This window comes from Coturnix japonica, chromosome 3, assembly GCF_054131305.1.
Source record: "Coturnix japonica strain WE chromosome 3, WE-NBRP24, whole genome shotgun sequence".
Lineage (NCBI taxonomy): Eukaryota > Metazoa > Chordata > Aves > Galliformes > Phasianidae > Coturnix > Coturnix japonica.
Window position 1 is genome coordinate 85,936,785 of NC_140665.1, and position 6,653 is coordinate 85,943,437.

Here is a 6,653-nt window from a genome sequence, read left to right on the forward strand (position 1 = left end):
TCAGCCCTTTTCCTCTACCCACAGAAGTGTGAATTTTTATCACTGCAGCCCCTTGATAAAACAGGGGTTTGAAGGGCTCTCCAGATGCCTTTCTCAGTCTTTTCTGTACCGACTGCTACATATGGTGTGGAATGATGAAATGTCTGATGGGATGTAAAGGGAATGACACCATAGTCCATTTTGGAGAGTAGATACCAGGAGAAAAGAGGCATGAATTCCTGACAGATTCTCAGTGACTCCTTCAGGCTCTTTTAAAAACAATCTTCATGAAGCACTGACAAATCCAAGCCTTCTGATTACTTAAATGTTTTGTCCACTTTCCTACTAAGCTCTACCATGAAGTTTCCCTAAGTGAAATGCAGCTTATCCAGGCAGAAAACGTTATCTTCTTAATCGTAGCATTGAACTTTTCCCCTGACAGGAATCGATAACGCAAGCACAGCAACCTTCTGCCAGTTTAATTCACTCCATCTGCACCAGGCCATACCTACAGCCAGCTGCTGCCTGTCTGAAGACCACCATGCTTCAGAGACCTACCGCAGCTCTTCCACCTTCCCTCCCTGAAAAGCATGAGTCACAGAATCATTTGAGTTGGAAGGAAACCCTAAAGTTGACCCAGTCCAACTTCCCTACAATGATCAGGGATGCCTACAGCTAGAGCAGGTTGCTTAGAGCCCTGTCCAGCCTGATCTTGAGCATCTTCAGCGATGAGGCTTCTGCCACCTCTCTAGGCAAACTGTCACATTATCCCACCACCTTTATCATAAAAAAAAAAAAAAAGAAAGAAAAAAAAAAGACTTCTTCCTTATATCCAGTTTAAATCACCCCTATTTTAGTTTGAAACCATTTCCTCTCATCCTATCACAATAGCCCCTGCAGAAGAGTCCATCTCCTTCTTTCTTACAGCCATCCTTCAGACACTGAAAGGCCACTCTCAGGACTTCCCAAAGCCTTCTCTTCTTCAGGCTGAGCAGCCCCAGCTCTCTCAGCCTGTCCACATAGGGAAGTGTTCCATCCTTTGGACCATTTCTGTGGCCCTCCTCTGGAATCCTACAACCATAGCCTCACCAAGGTTGGAAGACATCTAAGATCATTCAGTCCAACCATCCATCTACCAACAATATTTCCCACTAAACCCTGACCCTCAGTACAGGATCTAAACATTTATTGAATGCCTTCAGGGATGGTGACTTCACCACCTTCCTGCTCTTTTGAAGAAATTATTTTTCTCTAACATCTGTTCTCTCCTAGTGCAACTTGAGTCCATTCCCTCTAGTCCTACAGCTGGTTACATGGGAGAAACAGCCAATTCCTACCTCTCCACCACCTCTCTTCAGCTAGTTGTAGAGGGCAATAAGGTCTTTCCTGAACCTCCTCCAGACTAGACAACCCCAGTTCCCTCAGCTGTTCCTCACAAGACTTGTGCTCCAGACTCCTCATCAACTTCATTGTCCATCTCTGGACACACTCCAGGGCCCCAACATCTTCCCTGCTGTGAGGTGCCCAAAACAGAACATAGTACTTAAGGTGCAGCATCACAAGTGCTGAGTACTCGAGTACCATACTTTTCTGGAGTTCAGCTGAGCTACTCCCAGCCTGCATGCCTCAGCCATAGGATGGTCAGCATCAGAGCTCTGCCAGGCTGGACAGCACCATCTCATTTTTTTCTTAACGAGAATCAATGGCTGTACTTCATGTTGTTAGTACTTTTAAGTTAAAACTGAGCTTCCACCAGGTAACACACTAGTCCTACTTTGCCAGGGCACCCAAATAGAAACAACTCTTTCAAATCTTCAACACTTTTAAAAATGAGCCAATTGTTTTTGCAAGCATTTTTGTCATTCCTCCTTACCCTGATAGGAAACCACAAAATACAAATGGTGCAAGTTCTAGTGATGTAGAACATGATTTTAGGGAAGTGCAATAAGCAGCCACAAATACGTGTGACCCAGAGGAGGAGCCTGGGCAGGAGCCGAACACAGCTCCCAAGTGCACTGCAAACACCTCGCCTGCCACAAGCAAGCCTCTGCTTTGTTTACATGGCATTTAGTTAGCACAATACCAGTTTGCAGAGCTGGTAAAGGAAGGTGAGTGCTGGCTGTAAGAGCAGGACTTCTGTCTGAACATGTCTCTTATCTCTCTTCAGGGCTTATGCTCCAACTATGTCTCAGCAGCAGCAAGAGATCATTATTCCTCCCACTTGTCCCAGCACTCCTGTACTGTCAGCACCACTTCTCTATGTGTCACCAAACCCACAGGCTCACGTTTACACACATCCCAGATGCCTTTTGCTTTATGAGTGCTTGCTTCAATTAGATTTATATGCCCACTACTAGTGGTAAGGCAATAGTTCTGTTCTTCCTGTAATGAGTAACTTACTTCTAGAAGACCCTGATCTTTCAGCAGCCCTGGGAAAAATCCATCAAAAGACTCAAAATGGTATTTAAAAAAAAATAAAAATGTTTCTTCCCTTTTTTCCTCAGCTCCAAACCAGCTCCATTGATGTTTACACTGTCCAGACTGACAAGATAAATAAAATACTGCATCCAGCACTTTAAATTCTGTCCCATGTGGGTCTTTTTTATTTGGATTAACAAGCACTGTATTTATAGTCCCAGTGGTCTCCCTGGAGTTCTTTATGTGAGATACCGAACACCGCTATTATCCTCATAATTCAACTGGTAATTGTAACCATGGGATATTTTATTTTAAAATACCTTGGAGTATGTGCAGTCACCATCACCAAGGAGATGCTGAGTGAGGAGGAGTTCAGCCACAGATAACTTCGACCAGTCATGCAGGGTGAATTGAACAGTCCCTTTTTTAAGCTGGGAAGTCGGCCACGTGAACATTGTAAAATAAAGCACCAGAAGTAATTTCTTCTGAAGACGTGGCTGCTTACAACGACACTCACATCTGGTGCTTTATAAGCAGTAAAAGGAGATGAGTAGAGGCGGAAAGGGGAAGAACTGTGCAAGAGGGAGAAGAAACAGTTTAAGGAAATGACTGATATCCCAGTTACCTAACAACAGACGTAGAAGGGAAGCCTATGGCTCTTGCATACAATGGTGTAATTACCATTGGTGCAGTGCCCATAAAAATACTAGTGAATACAAGAGAAAGAAAAGCATCTTTTATATATAGTCTGCCTAGGCATGTACTCTTGAGGGAAAGAAAGAAAGAAAAAAAATGCTTTCAACAAGGAATATTATAACCTTAAAAAGGTCAAAAGTGTCATGCTTTTCCAGATACAGATGTAGAGAAAGACAGAACCTTCAGGCTTAGCTCTGTTTGTCATCATAAACACCGCTTTGTAGACAAATTGCAGACAAACTTTTGCCTACTGCCCCTTAATTAAAGAAGCTGTCCTGTAGTTTTCCCAGATCAAAGAGAAAGGAAAACGAAAACAACAAAACAAAACAAAAACGAAGACAAACTACATGGGGAGAGAGGAAACAATAAGGTCTCTGTTTCCTTTATGAAATTTACTGAGAGAACCACAACCCTTTTCTATTTACAAAGTCAAAGCCCATTGCAAAGCTCTGGAAGCCCTCTGTGCCAGATGCTGTTTCCAATTACCTGCACTCTGTGTGGTTTCATAAGTGGAGTTCCTACTGAAACCATAATCAGTCTGAAGTGAGTAACATCCAGAGTTGCAGGCTGGGATCAGCAGGCCGTACTCCATCTCTGGTAGCCCCAGGCTGCAGAAGAATGCCTTCTTTACTATTCAAAGAACACAGCCAAGCTTAGATGCACTCAGCTTTAATTTTTATGCAAGTCTGTGGCCTGGCACAAAGCTAGAAAGTGGACATACACGAAGGCTGATAATAAGGATTCTTTATGTGAGAGCTTTTCATGGGTTTCTACCCCCTCCCTACACTCAGATGGCTATACAGGGCTCTTAACAACCAGGAGTAGTAATTGGCCCTGTTGGATAAGTTCAGATCTGTAGAGGATTTCTGGCTTAGAGATCACAAATCTTCCAATCCAGAAAGGAAGGGTAAGCTGTATATAGCAGGACCACATGAAGAAGCTCATAGGGTTGACAGGATGTGCCCTCACAGCAACTGGTTGTGCCTTGCCATCCAGTTTGAACAAGGACAGAGCTGCCTGTGTCACTATGGGGAACTGGCCAGGGCTGCCACATATTTGTTTTGAAACTTTAGACCAGGGGTGCTATGGCGATCATCAGCTGGCAGAATCAGGAACTGAATGTTCAGAGAACTACACCATCAACAGCATGTAGAATGCTGGCACAGGGTTAGCAAGGGAATAGCTAGTGCATTTTAGATGTCCTTAAACCATCAGATCCTTGCACAAGGAAGGACACTGGCAAAAGTCACCTAGTAACCACATTCTCAGGAAGCACAAATCAGCACAGTCCTCTTGACTTCATGTATTTAGATTTGAAGCCCTTGACAAGGCTTGGATCTAAACCTAAAATCACAGCTCTTTCCAGTATATGAGTTTGACTGTTTTTTTTTTCCAAAATATTAGGATATTTAATTTTAATGACAAAATTTTTATATTTCCTAAAGTCTACTAAAACGAACACTTCAAAGATTTAAGCTATGATTTCATCTAGAAGAGAATAAAAATGGGTATCCCATCTGAATGCACAGAGAGGATTCCAATGAACTGCTCAATGACTTTGGATGTTACATTTAACAGAGAGACACAACTAACCCCAAAATCTTAAAAAGGCAAAGTGAAAAACCATGAAAATTTGAATACTTGTAACTGTAGTTATATTCAGACTGAAATACTGAGCTTAATTTCAGATCAGATGAACAGAGAAGTGACTGAAATGGAGAACTCTATTTTTTCTTTCCATTTCTCTCCAGACTACATATCCTTCCACGCATACAGACAAGGGGTGAAGGTGAGGAACTACCATTACCAAACCACCTATTTAACTCACCTGATTCCTGCACTGCAGGCATCTGAACCCCAGTAGAAAGGCAATCTGCTGCCTGTCAGAGCTGTCACTGCCCTTCAAAAATAACTTCTTTTACAAGTTCTCCTTTAACACACGTAACCTGAGCTATTCCTTGGCTCTCGGGAATCAGAGGCTACTTTGTAATTTGAGGTAGACAAAACCTGAAGCCCTACAAATGGGTAACAACCAATCTGCTGTTCCTCTCTTGTTCTTGGGAGGGAAACATAGCTTCCTCCTCATGACCAGCAGCGAGACAGGCAGTCTGGTCAGGAAAGCAGCTGGAACCAGATCAGCTTTTTGCCCAGCATCTTTGCAGCCATTGCTTACAATAGGGAGTATCAGGTAACCAGCCTCTGCCATGTCCTCTCCTTGGCTGTAGGATCAATGTCTCTGTAGGTTGGGATAAAAGAGAATTCCAGGCACCTATAAGGTATGCTGATAGATGCTTACACAGCAGCAGCCTGATGGAAAAGTCTGGCATCAGTGACAGCAATAAGTCAAGCTGAATGCCAGGCTGAGCTCCTCAGCTACAGTCAGCTGAGTTACAGATGGCACCAATTCACCTGCATTAGGATTTCAACCCAGCATTACACGTGATAATTAACACATGCTGTCATCACACCTTTATACTGCAACTCTGCCAAGAGCAAACCAGAGCAAGACAGCAGAAATCTGCATTGAAACGACACTTAGTTAATTGAAGCAATGCTTAACAAACTCCAGGATTCACTGTGAATCCTGGAGTATGTATGAATGAAGGTAATTCTCTCCATTTTTACTCTTAAAAATTTTGCACTTTGTTTTTATTGTAGTCTGTGTTCTACAAACACAAAGAACTGCAATGCAGTAGAGGGGAAAAAAAACCCACAACAAACAAACAACTCAAACACAACAATACACAACTGAATCTGTCATGCACTAGCAAGCGGTCAATAAATTACACCTTGAGCACTGAAATAATGGTTGCTAAATGGTGTAGGAACTAACCTAATTTTGCCACAGTTCAGTCTACACTCCATTCCTCAGAGATCTCCTACCTGCTCAATACTCCTACAGTTACTTTCTGCTAAGCCTCAAGCTGCAGGGACTGAAAGCACCAGTATCTTAACAAAGGGAGCAGAGCTCTTACCTCAAGTCTTATGACTCATTTAACTGCTCACAACTGTCTTTCCTTGGAAAGCAAGCAGCTTGAGTTAATTACACCATTATGCCCAAGAGCAGGTTTATTAAGCCTGCCCCACCTGATCTAGGGGGAAAACTAATGAGCTAAGGATTTCTTGAGAGAAGTCAAATAAAAAGGAATTTCACTGGTTTCCAGTTGGTAATTTTTTCAAATTCACAGCCCCCTGTTAGTGCACTCAAGGCAAGACAGAAATACACATTATAATGGAAAAAATGAGAACGGGTGAGAAGAAAGGTCTGTGTGACACCTTCAGCACAGAGGGCACAGCAGCAGGACTGCCAGGCACATATCATTTCCTCACACCCTTCCAAAGACTGCTTGTCAGCACAGCTGTCATTCGGAGGGTTCTAATTCAGCTCATCTCTTTCCTTGCTGCCAAGCAGTGTCACTGTTGTGTCGTGCCTACTCCCTTCCTTGACAGATGAACCTGCTTGCTTGCAATTGCTCCAGGTGCTGTTGGAGGTACAGATGCTCTCCATACTCTTTTCAAACAAAAGCCTGCAGGTGCTGTCATAGATGAGTAATAAACAC